This window comes from Rhipicephalus microplus, chromosome 5 (genome assembly GCF_043290135.1).
Source record: "Rhipicephalus microplus isolate Deutch F79 chromosome 5, USDA_Rmic, whole genome shotgun sequence".
NCBI classification, from domain to species: Eukaryota; Metazoa; Arthropoda; class Arachnida; order Ixodida; family Ixodidae; genus Rhipicephalus; species Rhipicephalus microplus.
In genome coordinates this window covers 75,206,140-75,224,396 of record NC_134704.1, presented here as the reverse complement: position 1 = coordinate 75,224,396, position 18,257 = coordinate 75,206,140, and the positions used below count along the sequence as shown (strand labels likewise).

At 42.8% G+C, this 18,257-nt stretch overlaps 1 non-coding gene across 1 annotated transcript; it reads right to left on the bottom strand.

Moving 5' to 3' along the window:
- Nucleotides 1–228: 228 nt before the first annotated feature.
- Nucleotides 229–301, bottom strand: TRNAT-CGU (transfer RNA threonine (anticodon CGU)). Its single transcript has one exon. It is a non-coding gene; the product is annotated as a tRNA-Thr (tRNA).
- Between the last annotated feature and the right edge of the window lie 17,956 nt (nt 302–18,257).

Genomic DNA, 18,257 nt, shown 5'->3' with positions numbered 1-18,257 from the left:
GCCCAGCTCCCAGTACCCAAGCGGTGGCGATGTTGCTTGCCATCGATGCTCTTTCTTCTTCACAATATATATATATATATATATATATATATATATATATATATATATATATATATATATATATATAATGAGATATAACAGACAGTAATGCCAAGGAATGTACAGGGGAAGTTATTAAAACCAATGGAATGTAAATAAGAAGAAAGAAAACTGGATGAAAAAATTACCAACTGTGAGCAGGAATCGAACCTACGACCTTCGAATTACGCGTTCGATGCTCTAACCACTGAGCTATCACAGCGGCCCTCTCACCATCCACTTTTTTTGGTTTATCTGTGAATTTAGAAGTAGGAATGACAGTCAGCGCCATCTATAAGCCAAACAACGAGTGTGAAAACACTCTTATGCGCATGTTTGGCGTCACGTAGCACGTGAACTTATTATGAGCGGGCAGCTGATTAATTGTCCCTCTTATACAACCTAAACACACCAAGTCTGCCAGTACGAGACCCTCGTTCAATGAAAATAAAGGAAAGAAGTGTATACCTAAGGGCTCGTTTTTCCGTGGTTTAACAAAATATTAAATGAGATATAACAGACAGTAATGCCAAGGAATGTACAGGGGAAGTTATTAAAACCAATGGAATGTAAATAAGAAGAAAGAAAAGTGGATGAAAAAATTACCAACTGTGAGCAGGAATCGCACCTACGACCTTCGAATTACGCGTTCGATGAAGGTCGTAGGTTCGATTCCTGCTCACAGTTGGTAATTTTTTCATCCACTTTTCTTTCTTCTTATTTACATTCCATTGGTTTTAATAACTTCCCCTGTACATTCCTTGGCATTACTGTCTGTTATATCTCAATTAATATTGTGTTAAACCACGGAAAAACGAGCCCTTAGGTATACACTTCTTTCCCTTATTATATATATATATATATATATATATATATATATATATATATATATATATATATATATATATATGCTCACGCCTCATGCCTATTGAGGGCTAAATAAAGTTGTTTCGCTCGCTCAATAACTTTATAGCAGTGGCCTTTTATTTTCACAAAGATATTTGGCAGTAGCTTGATGCTGTGAGTGCGTGAACACTAATTATAAAAGCAGAAGGCAGAGAGGAAATTCGTTTCACAGTATACTTACGGTTTGATAAGCAGCAACCATTTATTTTGTATAACGACTGTAATTGCTCGTGATGAGTACTTGCTAGTGATGATCATGTCATGTCTCTGCAAAACAATCACTAAATATTCTGATGTACGTGTCGGAGTCAAAGTTGCACCGATATGAAACGAGATATAGGCTCTGCAAATAAAAGTGCGTACATGGCTTTGCCATGTATTGCAGAATTTTAATGCGCCAGTAACTTACTCATGATGGCCTGTGAGCCTCTTTGAAGGTTTCCAAGTGGGTCAGCTGTCGGGCTGTTTTAATTGTATTGCCGTAAGCTGCAGCTACATGGCTCGCACTGTTCCTGCCATCTTCTGTTGATTTGTTTGCGCACGCTTTGAAGTCTTAATAAAGCTATACAGTTCAGTTCTCCAGCTGGACACGTTAGGTCACAACAGCACTGCACCCATTGATGGGCATGTATATACCTGGTGGGCCCAATGGATGCCCCGATATGCGTTAATGAATGAACCGGCTCGGCACGCTACATCTCGGTAGCCGTAGAGGCATCCGCATTGAGCTCTACTGCATATGCACATCCATGCGATACTCTTAATCAAGTAATTGGAAGAGAAGGAGGCATAGAGCAAAAAAACTCAGGCTCCTTGCAAAAGTCGATGACTAGACGGGACGAAGACTGTATTTCATCGCGGTCCTCCCGAGTTGCGCACTAAGCACGGCTATTTTTCTTCTCGTCTCCATCTCTTTTCGTTGGTGAATCAACACATTTGTCTCAATACTCATTCAAGTGCTGCACATTCATGCCTGGTATACCCGAGGCGAAGCCTCATGCACAGCCTAGTACAGCACGTGCGAATTGCGACAAGGACTGTGTGTGTGCGCCTGTTTCACTCTTCCTCACTGTGTTTCTGTATACTTTTTTTCAAACCTCCCTATTCCTTTCTGTATAGTATAGAGTAGAAAGAGATTTGATCCGTAAAGACAGGGAGGGTAACCGCAAAACAAATATCTGGTTGGCTACCTTGCAATTGAAAATTTATGGATAAGTGGAGACAAAAAGTAAGGAAGAAATAAATGAAAGAGAGAGAGAGAGGTGAAGGAAAGCAAACACACGCACACAAAGGAATGTCTCAATCGTACAACGAGGCGGATCGCTCGCAGGAACTTCAACAGCGCCTACGTCACTTTCTAACATGAAGCTCGATCTTTCCGGCATTCCAAGATTGCTTTCTCTGATAGCGACTGGTCAGTGAGGCGTGCAAACACTGCCGCGATGGACTGCCTATGAGAGCTGTACTGAGGGCACTGACATAAAACAAATTCAGTGGTAGCATACCAATGACTGTACTTCTCCTTCCTTCCTTTCCTTAGTGTGAATATGGCGTAGCGAACCGAATATTACAACATTGGTTAACATCCCTGCATTTCCTGCATCTCATCACCCATCGATCAGCGAGTATCTGGTGTGCCTAATGGATGCCCTGATATGTGTTAATGAATGAACTGGCTCGCTGCGCAACATTTCGTTATTTATCCATCCATTCAACCTGTTCCTCCCTTCCTCTGAAATGCATACTTCAGAGATTTCCTTGAAGTGAAAAGTTTTCCGGGCTGAATGTGCAAATGTTGGTGTTCGCCGGAGGAGTCGATTTTCACAGACTCTGCACGCAATTAATTGGTGGCGCGAATGTACGTGTGGTATCCTTCATCGCCCTTCCTCGGACAGTCTTTGATGGATGATGTTTTAAAAAAGGGAATATTGTTGTAGCATAGTTGTACATGCCGACGGCGTAAAAAAGACACGAAAGCTTGTAGTTTTCTTCGGTTTGTGAAGTCAATGGGTGTGTTGTGCCGTTTTTAGACTTAAACTGAAATGTTGATCAAGTAATAACCCACCCCCCTCTTCCTGCGCCATGTCGGACACACCGAAACCACCACGTTACTGACGACACTACGCTTGACGAGACCATTGATTGATTAACCGTATTGAAATGTACAGTAAATCTTCCGCTATGATCAACATCATTTGTCGTGATCATCATGCACGAGGATGATGATGGACTCACTTTCTGCAGATCGCAGACATATAACAGACGCTAATTAAGCTCTCGAAAAAGTGGATTAACTTTTTTTATATTGACTGGATTTGTCTCTCGTCATGCTGGTACACATGACAATCAACCACTGCAGACATTGCCTAAACTGTTTACATAAGATATTCAAGTACCTCGGCTCCTTCGCAGTGCATGCGTTGACCATTTCGCGAGGTTTTCAGTATATTCTGCGATTCTGGTAAGTATAAATTCTCAGTGCATTCCGTAATTTTCGGAAGTGTTCAACAACACTCACGAAAGCACGTTCACCACAGGATTGAAGTAAGACAGGGTGCGCAAGCCTAATGTTCTATAAAGCACGCCATGTTTACTCATTCGAAGAAACCCCCACCGTATTTGCACGGGCCATCAGTTAGGCTGAGCACATTTTCACCAAAGCCCCTCCTGCGTTCTTTTTATATTTTGCTTGAGAATGTACACGACACCTCCTCAGAACAAATGTTTGTTGTTTGTGCTGTGCTCTTGTTCTAAGGAACATTTCACAAGCAAGCAATTACGGGCTGCTTTTTGGAGTAATGCTTTTTCGCAGCGTGTCTCACGTAAATCCGATTGCAAACACACACAACTTCCCCCATACACACTCACAGCCTTCCCCTATTCCCCACCCCCCAAGCGCACTACACCATGATTGAGGTGCGATTGCGCATATGAAGTGATTAGTTTCAATATTCTTATTGTGTTAGACCTAAACTTTTTCTGCAGCTGCAGAGTCCTTGATTCTGCGCGAGAGATTGAAAAACGGCTCACGCAAGGCATGTGCGCTCATTCAACACATATTGACTGCACCACTACACATCTGGGTGATGTTGATTTGACGACTACGTCTAACAAAGTGGGGCGTGATACCTCTTCTTCCATACGGCCGATACAGGATATGCCAGTATTGTCTGGAGTCCCCACCAAAAAGTGCTTGTAAATAAACTCCAACGCATACAACGGCTTGCAGCTCGCTTTGTGTGCTCGAGATATAAGCAGAACGATTCAGTCACAGAAATGCTACAATTATGTAATCTGGAGACGCTCCACAAGCGCAGACACAAAAAGGGATTAAAGTTTCCTTTTCAATTATTAGAAGGTGAGCTTAAAATTAACAGAAATGACTACATAGAACAACCTGGCAAACGAAGTGAGAGGGCAAACCATACAAGAGTACTACAACCTTATTTTGCACGAACGAAGGCGTACCGTCATACTTTCCTCCCCGTTGTCATTGAAGATTGGAATGGGTTACCGAGTAACATAGTCAATGCGGGTGATGTTAATGAATTTGTGCATTTACTTGATATACATTTATGTGATTTATTGTAAATATTATTACGATTGTTATTCGTTGCATTGCGAATCAGGGTGTGTGTTTTTCGTTTTTAGTTTGGAATGCAGAGCTTTCATAGATTTGTATATATGTATACCTGGTGTATCTTTGGGAGATGTAGTTATATCCCCAATTTTTTTGTACAGTGTGTCGTAACTTTCCTGTAATGACCCTCAGTAGAGGGTTGACAGTATTTCTAAATAAATAAAAAATAAATAAAATACATATTTTATTTTCTTGAGTGTGGCATTACTTTCATTTGTAACGGCAGACAAGGCTATTAAGATGCCGCAGAAACAAAATTTCTACCACCAGTGTTTGCACTAGAAGATCCACGCTTGGCAAGGCAGTTCTTTCTTTGATTTCTCACAAAATAACGCACATATTACCTGAATCATATGAGGAAAGAAACAAGAAATTGGCATACGTGCTGCTCAAAAGCAAATCAGCAGGTGGAGAGGCTTTACCATATTGCAACCACACAGTTATACACGCATACAATACTAAAGATGAAACAGGTAACAACAGCTTGATTCTTCATTTACAAAAAACCATCCAAGACAGCCGTTCAAGTCACTCTATTTGAATCTGCTCTGTCTTTGTTCTTTCCGGGCCTCAAGTTAGGATATCCGAAATGTCAAATAACGTTCGTTTCGTACAGTGCAGTTCTGATATACGAGTAAGAATAGATGGTGATCGTTTTTCATTTCCACTCGGTGATGTGTTGCTCTGTTTTGTATGGTTATGTGGAGAAGTTCACACTTGAAGCTCGTATATATTTCATCCGCTCCTCCTGAAAAAAAGATGATGTGGGAAATCGGCACTGCCGAGCTCCGCTCCTATATCCACCAAAAGTGAGTCGTCCCCCCCCCCTCTCTTTATTCAACTAGCTCTCTTTTTGTCGGCTGGGGCGTCTCCTCGAATCGATTTTGACGAAAAATGACAAGAGCATTTTTTTTCAGAAGCCCTTTCGCCTTTGGTTCAGCTTTAGTCAAGATTAAAAATGGCTGTTGTGAATTAATTCCCGAGGGAAGAATTCCGAAATGTCTCTCTTTTTGCATTTTTTGCAATCTAAACTTGAAAGCGTAAGCAATGGGTTGATATTATTCTGAAACAAAGCTGCTGAAGTTATCTCTCTGTTGTGTGATCTCTCTTACATCCTTGTCTAGTAGGGCAGAATATGTTTAAGAATTATAAACTGTCTTTTAACTCGACTAATCAGTATAATGTCTACGAGAGTAACATAAATGTATCATACTGTGGTTCTGACACTCCTTTTGAACATATTCATCCTGTTCCTGCGAGAAGGTAGGTTATTATTACTAGGTCGTGCCCCGACCAAGCTGATAGTTCTGAGATTAGTGAGTGTGGAACTGTGTTGCTGTGCTCCATGTCGTGGGTCCAATCTCAAAAGAAGCGGCTGAATTCCACCGAAAGTGTCATAGCAAAGAAGTCGGGCATAGAGCGTGTGTTAAGAAAACGCAGGTGATGAAAAATTAAGCCGTAGTCGCCAACTAACGCATGCCTCGCGAACACAGGCTGTCGCTGAAATCGACGTTTCTACGAGCTATCTAGTTTCAGTCAGTACAAGGCCAGTCAGCAGGCTTCAACTTTTTTTTACGCCCCCCAAAGCAGCTCAGCAATTCTAAGAGTAGCCCGTGGTGATCACGTTTTCCGATTAATACAGCGCCGCGCGCCACGCGGTGTCTCCATTTCGAAAAACCAACTCCCGCGCTCCTTTCCTATGCCTGACCACTCCTCCTTCCACGCGCAGGGACACAAAGTCGCCAATAAGTTACCTGACGCCGCACGCAGCTCGTCGATTGGTCTAAACCCGTCACAATGACGGGCTACACCTTCCCCTGCTTGTGGGAGAGAAGGGTGGCGAGGCAGCGCGAAAATTTAGAACCAGCTGAAACCGCCTGTGTAACCCATGTAGGTTCTTTAATATACCACGTATTATCAAAATTCCTGCAGCGTCATGTTCAGAAAGAACAAATGCACATATTTCTTTTTATAAAAATTTTCTAACCACGGGGTTGCTTAGTGGCCGTTTAAAAGATTGGGATTGTTTCGACAAATTGCTGACACGTTGGCTCCAACGACACTTCGTTTACCAAAATTTTTCGTATCCTCTATCTTTCATGTTCTCTTGAACTTCTGCATTCCTCGCATGCTTCCCAGCGGTGCAATTCCCAGAACCTTCAATTCTAATTTCACAGCTAACGCTTTGGTATAGCATTAACCTTGTTTATTGTTTACAAGAGACAGATGCATTGTTGCGAATGGCGATGAGTACTTCTTGCGAAGACAATCGAGATAACTCGTGAAGTACATCACAATCTCTTAAAAAGCTTTGATAAAGAAACCAGAGCCTGGAAGGAGTGCAGGATAGAGTTGGTCTGTTTACACGGTAAAGTCTTATGCGCGCAAACCAATCAAAGCAAGATTGATCACTGAGCTTCTTTTTGTTTTCAGAAGGAGCGGAGAGATACCAACAAAACAAGTCTGAGCACGTCGGAGTACACAAAAGCCATTACCTGTCGCACAATCTCAAGTTACTATTACTGACATTTGCAGGTTGCTATTTCCGTTAGATAATACAAGGAATATTAGTATAAGAGGAAGTACTGACCCAACAGAAATAATAAAAAATAGCTTTAAGGAGTCTACGATTTTGGGCAGGAAGAAGAATGAGCATCCATCAAGCTTCTACCTAACTACTTCTACCTAGCTACATCTAACTACTTTTGTGACGTGGAGTAGTGGGCGAGTTTGTATATCTTTATGTCGAAATTTAGCGCGAGGAAACCGCGACATTGCAAGGAACACACAGGACAGGCGTTAAGTGGAAACTAAAGCTTTTAGTTCTTAGCTAATGCCTATCCTGTGTGTTCTTCACGATGTTCCGTTTATCTTGTGCTACGCTTTGACAAGAACGTTAAATTCTTTAAACATCTTGCTCTTATGTTTTTGTGATTGTGACACGTCTCGTGCAAATGGAAGCATGTGCAAACATGATATAGATTATCGACAATGGGTAAACGAAGATGAATTATATCAGAGTTCTCACCTGAAAATGCCCTATACACTTCAAATGTGGCAGCTCGAATAAACTGCTATACCGAGCTTTGTAAAGCACTGAGGTGTATTATTTCCGTTTTCTTGTCTAGTAACATATTAATGCGTAGTTCATTTTCTAGAGTAATATCTTAGTAGTCGCAGTAACGTCGCCGCAATTTCGCCCGTAGCATCATCAGCAATAAACCCCTTTTTGAATCTATGGTGTGCCCACTGCGGGATGAGGGGACATCTGATAATGATCTTCTATTTGCGCTGTCTTGTAAAAAATGATTTGCCTTTAAGCCTGTGAACTTCATTTTTTCGTTATTCAAACCTAGTTCCTTGGAATCCTCGACATAATTTGTGTACTATTCTACAACTGCTTCACAAGCACTAAAGTACAAGAAACCTGTAACCAAAAGTACGTGCTATATTGGGAAAATATTGGCACAGTGAGGGAGAGTTTTTAGATCAACCTTGATGCATATTTCACGCGCCATGGTACTGTTAGGTTAGAGTGAACAATTAGGCGTGTAGATTTTGCCTGATCGAAAGTAAAAGCACTGAACGTGCTGATCTACTGGGAGACACAAACACAGACAACCCAAACAAAAGCTGGGCATCCTGTTTGTATGTTTGCGTGTACATGTCACAGTCTTTGCACCCTTTACCTAGGATACTTCGTTTCTCAGTATTGATCACGTCTTCCCCTATCTTTCCGTGTAAAGTATCCAACTGGGCACAACCTCATTGAATTACCGACAGCTTGCGGCTTTGGGCGAGCCCATCAGTTAATCACGCGACTAAATTTCAGCAGTTTTCGAAAAAATAAGGAGAACGAGCAACACACATCTAGACCAGCATTAGTCCCGTTGTGTGTGTTCCTTCATTGTCCTCAGTTTTTTTTTCACGCTGCTTCCAGATATTGTCTCCAAATCTTCCTCCACTTCCGTCTTCATCTTCAAACTTATTTTAACACTTTCCCGTTTCCGACGCTCTCCAAACTTTACTGCGTCGAGAGCAACAGCATCAAAGTTAAATGCTGTTGTGCGAAACTGCCATCGGTAATGTTATTCCTAAATGAAGAGAGACAGAGAGAAGGCATGCACACAATAGTAGCGAAAGAGTTAAGAGACAATGCACAAGGAGGGAAAAGACAGGAATGAGAGTGAAACGTCGCTAAATGAAGCCAGGAGTGCTGAGAGCGCAGGAAGAAAATAGGGACGGAAGGATTCGTAAATGTGAGGGCATAAGGGTGCCAAGAACTGCAGGAAGCTGACGACTTCCGCTATTAGAACTCACGGCTAATTGCCTCACCGGCGGCTACAGCACACAACAACGTCGTCGGTCTCCCGCCTCTCTCGTTCGGTCGAAGACGCACATACCGTCCACTCACGTTGGCTGCGTATTTAACTGGGCCAGCAGGGAAAAAATGTAAGGGAAGGAAAAGATGGCTAGGAAGCAAGCAAATGACTTTTACCCCTATAGGGAAATCACGGGCGTCAAAAATACTTTTGTTTCCCCCGAAACTTTGAATCTTGTATGTACGCCAATGAATCAATACTGGCTGTGACATGCCGGACAAATTTCTTTGCCACTGAAACAGAAATTGCTTCTCTCATTGTTGCGGGGCATCGCGGATTTGCCGCGAAACTGAGGAGCGAGCATTAGGCGCAGTTGTCCGAACGCACCGCGATAGGTCGTTTTGGTTTACGCGAAAGGGTGAGACTATAAAAGAGTTCGTAATCTTTCTTGCATCGCAATGACTCGTATGTGTAGCGCTTGCTTTCGCTAACTGAACAGTTTTGAAGCTTGTTTTGAAGGTGTTTCGCATAACACGAAATCACTATTGGTTAACAGCAAATGACCTTTTCGACCACAAACTTGTTCTTTTTTTTATTTCATGACTTTTCGTGGAAAAATCTTGCTTCCCTAACTATTGTTTCTCCACCCGCATAGGGCGACAAAAAAAAAAATGACAGCATATCCTCGGAGTGAATGATGGAGAGTAGGGCGAAGCATTCGTCCGTCCATTCGTTCTTGCTTCCGTCCGTCCATGCGTCCGTCTGTGTGACCATCCATCCGCCCGTCCGTGCATGCGTCTGTTCGTGCATCCATCCCTGCGTCCATTCATGCGTCCATCCCTGCATCTGTGTGTGTGTCTGTTCGTCCATCTATTCAACACTCCATGTACCACCACTTCGCATCTTTTCATCATTAATTCCCATAAAGAAGCACCACCATCCAGCGGATATTACAAGGACTAAACGAGAGGTGGCACACACACACTTTCTTACGGTCTGCACTTCGGGTCCACTTGCCACCTTTAACCACCTCGAGTTCATGGTATATACTAGTTCACTGTATTCATGGCACTGCGGCCCAACGCTCGCTAAACCTTTCTAAAACCAAGGAGGTTACGCCCAGCGAGTATAACGTAGCAACCTTTTCCTGTCAGATAGTGCTCAATGTACATGCCAATGGCTGCTATTGGGAAATGAGAGACAGGACAATTTGGCTTTTACTTTCTTACGGCTTGTGCTTCGTATCTACTTCCCACCTTAAACTACCTCGTGTTCAGGGTATATACTAGTTCATTGTATTCATGGCACTGAGGCTCAACGCTCGCTAAACCTTTCTAAAGCTAAGGTTACACCCAGCGTGTATAACGTAGCAACCCTTTCTTGTCAGATAGGGCTCAATGCACATGCCAATGGCTGCTAATGGGGATCGGAATTCCGGCTGCGGAGGCTGCATTTCCGATGGAGGCGGAAATGTTGTAGGCCCGTGTGCTCAGATTTGGGTGCACGTTAAAGAACCCCAGGTGGTCTAAATTTCCGAAGCCCTCCACTACGGCGTCTCTCATAATCTTATAGTGGTCTTGGGACGTTAAACCCCACATATCATAATGGGGATCGGAGCGTGCGCGTTAACTGAAAGCCGAATTCTCCTGTCTCTCATTATCCCTTAGCAGCCATTGGCATGTACATTGAGCACTATCTTTTATTGTTCAACAACGCACAGCAAAATCTCTAACCGGCACCACCTTGGAGGTCCAAATGTTATACTTGTCACACACTACAACAGCTACGAGGGACAAACTGGTGCCGCTATAAGGAGCTTCGCCCCTAAAAGATTTCAGACCATTCGTCTCCCTGACAATCCGCTTTTTTCTCCTATATTCATCTCAGAAACACAGCACATCAAAAAGCCACGGTACCACCATTACCCACTTCAACAATACCGGTAGCTATACCGGTACCGCCCTTACAGCAACGTAGCACAATATCGACAGTGCCAGCGTGTAGCGCTATAAGCGGTCCGTGTTAATCAGCGCGAAATGCATCATGTCACGTTTCGTGCCGGTTGCTGTAGGGCCGCATCGACGCATGCTGGTCGCGCCTGACGTCAGACTATAGAGTGCTCGCATTTTGCTAACTCGCGTTTTGCTAACGTAGTGTTGCTGTGCCCAGCGTATACGCTACATTGGAGTATATTGGGCCCTTCATGAAGCGCTCGCGGCCGTTTTGCTAGCTTCACATATACCAAATTTGGTGTTACACAACGTCAATGGATGAGGAAATACATGACTGGTGCAAGTATGATAATCCTGACACGCGTGTCATGTAAGAACATAACAACATACCACGCTCACAGCGTGCTCGCGGCTGTTTCGCAAGCTCCACATATGCTAAATTTGGCATCAAACTACGAGAACCGATGACCAAGCTAAACGACACATCCAAAGATCATAATCATGACACGGAAGTCATGTACGGCATCATTTACGTCCACCTCGTAACGTTGTGCTGATTTTAAAGGGACATATCAAGACTTCTCAATCGTGCTTCGCATATCATCGATTCCCGCTGTACGTAGGATCTGCCAATTCTTTTATGCTGACTGTGTTAAGTGACGACATATGTATGTATGTATGTATGTATGTATGTATGTATATATGTATGTATGTATTTTAGCATACGCAGGTTAACTTCCAGCCGCCTACTAACCACGCTGATTATTATTAAGCTCGCTCGCAAACTTTTGAAAATGCCCTTAGATCTTCAAAAGGCGCATTTTGTGATCTTCACACACACAAACACACACACACACACACACACACACACACACACACACATATATATATATATATATATATATATATATATATATATATATATATATATTAATGGGATCTAATAGACAATAATGGCGAGGAATGTATAGGGGAAGTTATTAGAACCAATGTAATGAAAACAGGAAGAAAAGTGGGTGAAAAAATAACTTGCCGTGAGTGAGAATTGAACCTACGACCTTCGAATAACGCGTTAGATGCTCTTACCACTGAGCTATCACGGCGGCTATCCCCCGGCTACATTATTGGGTTTATATATGAATTTAAACGTGGGAGTGTCAGTCAGCGCCATCTGTAGCCATAGCGGCGAATGTAGAGTACCCTTTTATGAGCCTGTGGGGCATCACGTAGCACGTGAGCTTATTACGAGTGGGCAGCTGACCAATAGTCCCTCTTATACAACCTAACGGCACCAAGTATGCCAGTACGAGACGCTCGTTAAAGAATAAGGGAAAGAAGTGTATACCTAAGGCCTCGTTGTTCCATGATTTGACACTTATTTTTTCACCCTCTTATATATAAATATATATATATATATATATTCTCTTTTTCACGTTCTGTAAAGGTTTAGGTGTGAAACTCATGCACAGATCCCACTCGCTAGCCTGTATACTATATGTTCAAGCAAAAAGGCCCCAGTATCCTGCTCCAGGTTTCAGCGACACGAAGTGTGTGGCGTGCACGACTGAACATTCGACATGACTGTATGTGTAAACAGACCGAATATCCAACTAGAGAAAATTTATAAGAGGCTCGTATTTCACAAGAATACTAAAAATGTCTAACTATTTGGAATATTTTCTTTACGAAATCGCCCATTCTTACAAATTAAGGTCTGTTGAATCTTCGGACCACTGTGACAGTAATGTTTGGCCCTGAGTTGGCACTCAGGTTGTCTATAAAATGTCGCACGATATCTCAATATTGGCCGAGTGTATGTGAAATAACAGGCTACGTTTTCAGCGATGAGACAGAAAGCTTAGAAAGGATTCCATAGCGTTATGTTAATTATCACTTATGTGTTTCCGCTAGTGACCAACTCTTGATACATTCCTTTTGAAAAAGAAAGGAACAAGTGCTTGACCCTCTATGATAGTCACTGTGCGGTATCAAAAGAGAGAGGAGAGGTAGCTGCATGTTCCAAAGTTGGCATCTTTGTTTTGATTTTTATTACGTGGAACTACATGCACCATCAAAAAGTGGCAAAAAGCGCACCCCTTTCATGCCCAGGACCGAGCTACGCTTATCATTCTCTTTTAAAAGTGTATTTAAAGAATAAACAAGTTAATACTCAAGTACTTGTATATTATAGCACGAATAACAGTTCCTTTTGCCAACACTTCTCTCAAAATGCGAGCATGATGATTGGTTGAGAAATAAAAGCTCAGCGGAAAGTATTTCACATCAATAGGCGATTTTTCAGTACGGAGCATGTTCTCGATCAAAAATAATAATTTCTGCTTTATTTGTGGTACTGACATTTCTCACGCTAAGAAGTTGTGATCCTAGTTGAAACAAGTGTCCTTGCCCAGAAAACATGCTAGAGTCACATAGACTACTCGAGCAGCGTTGCGGCTTTAATTTTTATTCCTGTAATCAGTAAGCCTCAAGGCCGAGAGGACGGACAAATGAATTCCTGAAAAGCCTTCTTCGTAAAATAATAAATAAAAAACTCGCGACATGGTATACACACGAAAGAAGCGTTAAAAATCAGCGCGCAACTCATGCCTGTGATGCGAAATAGAAAAGCGCACTAGCGTAACAAGCCACACCTAGAAGTGTTGCTGATAAAGAAAACGTGGTAATACGTATATACCACCAGGTCAAAGCAGGCGAGAACGGGGTGGCTGCAGAGCACCCGCTCAAATTCACCGATGCAATTACGTTCCAACGTAGTCACCAACGCGTGAAAAAAGACCAGCCATTGCATAAACTAGTGCGTACCGGCACAACTCGCCAAAAAGGCCCAACCATGACCAGAGCGTGGAACGACTGGAAAACAGTTTGCCCAGACGACAAGGATAGTGATTCGGGTTCACGAACAACCGGGAAAGTTTCCACGTTTACGTGTATATTCGTGTGGGGACGAGGGCGAGGGTTTTAGAGGGTAGTTGTGTGGAAAGGATGCAAAGCGAGCGTCGGCGAAACCATGTTTTGCAGCGCAGGAACAGTATGAGAACAAAAGAAAACCCAAACATGAAAGAGAAGAGTTGGGGAATGAACATAGTAATCAAACGAGCGCGAGGTCAAGTCGCAGGAATAGGACTGGGTAAATGCTATGCTCCGAAGCGTCGGCTTTGAAGACCGAGGTGCGTCGTACGAGCTGAGAAAGAACAACTTTCATACCGAAGTACGCGCAAACAGAGTATATAGATGCGGAAAGCGTAGTCTTGCGAAAGGCCGTCGCGTTTAACTGGCGAGGAACTGGCGGCGAAAAAGATGAGCGCGACAAAGCGCAGCATAAAGAAGCGATGAGAGTAGGAAACATCTTCACGACGACCGTTCTTCGCGCAGAGAATTGAGTGACGTAAGGAAACGTGAGCCTTATAGTGATGGAAGCTAATGTATCGTGTTTCATCTGCTCAAATCGAAATCTCAGTCGTCATATTGTGCACATGGTACTACAGGCCATGCACAATGAACAATAGTCCAGACAGAGGCGGGAGCGTTTAATACATGTCCGCTGGTTTTCGCAGTAACAGCTTCGGCTTTGAATGCGCAAAACGCAGGTGAGCAAGAAAGGAAGAACTACTGACCAGTAGTAGAGCACGCTGTGCGAGAAAGTCATTGTATAATTAAGAGCCTTGAAAATATGACACTCCGCCCTTTTTATCTAAAAGGTCACATGTTTCGTTGCTTTCAGGTTTGATCTCCATCGTGCAGCTACAAACGCGAAACTTATTTCTTATTCAGAGTACTGGGCTTAGCGTGAGTATACAGCTGGACTCAACAAAAGCAAATGCAACAACCTGGGTTTAACTACCACGCTATGTAAAGCAGAATTTTTCGCTTGAGTTCTATGCTCTGAAACTCAAACGAACTGGATAGCAGTACACGGTTTTGCGGAGTACCTCCCGAAGAGGTATGTTAACGTTTTATTAGGAGTTACCAATTATTTATTTTTTAGTAAGCTGGTGAATTGGGCCAGTTGATTGGGATTCATCGTCAACTTGTTTACAGTGCAACACCAGAAACACAGACAAGAAAGAAGCAAAAACAAAAGAAAAGACGGCGCTGCCTTTTTTTCCTATTTTGCTCCTTGCTTGTCTGTGTTTCTAGTGTTCCGCTGTAAACAAGTTGACGATGTATTCGTTTTAATTCATTATTCCTTTCTTTTTCAGTATTCTTTTCTGAACAAGTGAATGAGAACCAGAGTGCCTGTTTTTATTACTGCATTCCACACCTACCCGTTCTAATTAAGACCGCATATAGGCAGCATTTAACATGACTATATAAGATTACGCAATACAAGCAACAAAGTAAGTGAACTTATGCGTTTTTACTGACAACATTTGTTTGAAGCTTTCCTTGTACAACAACAGCTGACCGTGCGCTATCATACGTGTTCAATTTTCTTTTGCGCATTAGAGAAAGTTGACTTGTCTGTCTTTTTAAAACGTTGTGCGGGGTTGTTTGTCATGCGGTAAAAACGCAACAATAAGACATCAGAAATAAAGTATATGATGGGCATCCAAAATGTAGATGCAAATGTACTGCAAAAGGTGGCCTCACTGATGGGACTAGCGCTGCTAGCGAGTAGAGATAGTAGAATAGTTCAGTTAGAAAGAAAAAAAAACGGATGCCGCAATCACCTTAAGTGATAGGGGCAGGGATAGTAGCAAGAACGTGCTCGCGAGAACTTGTAGTTCGATACTATGCGTTCAACTTTTTCTAAAGTAATAACAGCAATATCCACTGCATGTGGTTTGCCAAAACATTCCTACTTTTCAACGTTCTTGAAATGATTACACTACAACTTAAAAAAAAAACGCTTGTAAAGCTGTGCACCTTTTTTTCAGCTGTTTCGCGCAAATCAAACTGTGTTTATGTAGTGAACATAGTTTGATTTACGTAGTATCTTTACGTAGTAGCTCATGTAAGACTTCACAGATTGGAGACAGCGCGGGAAAAAAAGTGATAGACGCAAAATGTCTACGTCCGAAACTCAGCGTGAGTTGTATACATATATGCCTGATGCCACTACAAGAACAAAAAGAAAGGCAAGTAATCAGTACATGGTTTTATCTTTTATATATGCATATTTCTCTCTATTCCAGTTGATCTGCAATGCTACCTTATTTTGAGTAAGAAAATGGAAAAGCACGGCATACCTATGAATTTTTCGGTCCACAAGTCACACCATCATTGAGCGTCTGGTTGCCAAAGTTCGACCCCTGTTCCCCTTCACTCGCATTAGCGTAACGAATCTGTGCTGATGGGCAGTGCTGGATCCCTACCACTCAAAAAGTGGCCACAGCACATCTAAAGCGGCGTTGACGATTAGAAGGCCCGCGAGAGCAAGATAGTAGTAAGGAGAAACAGGGGGGTTAAAGAGCCGTACGTCCTCCTCGACACCCTCCACTGGTGCAAGAAATCTGGGGACGAACTGAAAAAAGGCGAAACGAAAATTATGGCCAGATTCACGCCTACCATTTGTCATAAGTGTTTTGACCCTGTAATACCATCATCTGGTTACCTCAGGTCTTTTAATATGCAAAACGTAATTATTGGCTTAGATATTGTCTCTTGCTATTGCGAGGTTTTCTGGAAAAAAATGGGAATTATGTGCAGAAATAATTAAGTCCGAAGATGAATACTGAAAGGAAAAAATTCCGTCAATATTGTATTAAAAATGACGAAGCTTGCGTGAAGTCGCAGGAGACTTGAAAACAGCTTACCTGGACGATTCTCAAGTCTAGTCTGCTTGCTTCTTGTTTGTCACCAGGGTTTATCTTGGTGTAATTAGGTTTTTGCTCGGTTGCTTCTCAGCGCAGAAACTACGTACAACTACAGATAATTGTAGACATGACATGGATGTACAAATTCAAGAGAAATGAAGTTGCGTGTAAACCAAGCCTTTGCATTACTTATAGACGTACAAGAACATTGCCGCTCGGATTGGTCTTCTACCGCTTCGTGTTCTTCTTGCAGACGCCATCGCCTTTCCGGTTCCGTTGTATTTTCTGGTTGTACGTATTGCTGAAATGCTACGCTGAGATGTTTCAGCAAAGCTGGAACATGCAGCCATGGTGGTTGTCACTAGGCTTATCCCGACGGCTTACTGAAGGATTTCTCAATTAGTGGTTACATCTATCTAGAAATCTTATTTCGTGTTTCCGGTTCATCTGTACCCTACATTTTTAATGTACTAGTGTGGAGCAGAGGAGATTTCCCAATTTCTGTGACACATACCCGTTAATGACATTGAAAGTTCTCTTTACACCCCCGAAGCTTTTGCAAATGACTTAATAAAAGAGCTCTGCTGTAAAAATACCGATTTACCGTAAGACCAGGATTGATCCAAAAATGACCATGAAGTTTTAAAACGGCCTTATTTTTTTTCGGATTCGAGCAAGTCTGGTTTGCAATGTGTCCAAGACGTAAGACATGCAAGTGACATGCATGCAATCCTTCACTCCAACCAGTGTCTGCATATTAATTAGCTGGATGGCGTTAATGGGCGCAGGTTGCGTCTGTTTCCGCAAACCAGGGTGTTTAGAGAGAAAATGAACAGATCCCATGTACAGTGGGAATCGATCATATGCGAAGCACGTATGAGAAATGTTGATATGTCAATTTAAAATAAGCGCAACGTGACGAGGTGGAGGTAAATGATGCTGTACATGACTTCCGTGTCATTATTATTAAGTATGGATGAGTCGTTTACCTTCGTCATCTATTCGCGTCACGGGATACGAAACTTAGTATATGTGGAGCTAGCGTAACCGCCGCGAGCATGCTATGAGCATGGTATGTTGTCATGTTCTTACATGACACGCGTGTCAGGCTTATCATGTTTGCACCAGTCATATATTTATTCGTCCATTGACGTGACGTAACACCAAACTTGGTATATGTGGAGCTAGGAAAACGGCCGCGAGCGCATCATATACTCCAATGCCAATGGAGTATATTGGAGTATACTCCAATATACTCCAATGTAGCGTTGATGCGCGCGCACCATGGGCACGGTGGCGCTACGTTAACAAAACGCAAGCACTCTATATAGTCTGACTACAGGCTCGACCAACGTCCGTCGGCGCAGCCCAACGGCAACCGGCGCACAATGCGACATCCTACATTTCGCGCCAATGCGTTACCCAGACAACACTGCTTCTCCCTCTTTTCGTTATAGAGGGAGGCCGTACAGGCTGAAACGTGCATGCATCAAAGCAAACCAGCGCGGCGCGCGCCTGCGAGTATACGGCAGGACCTGCGCCTGGCGTGGCTACGCCGGCGTGACGCGACGAAATGATCGCC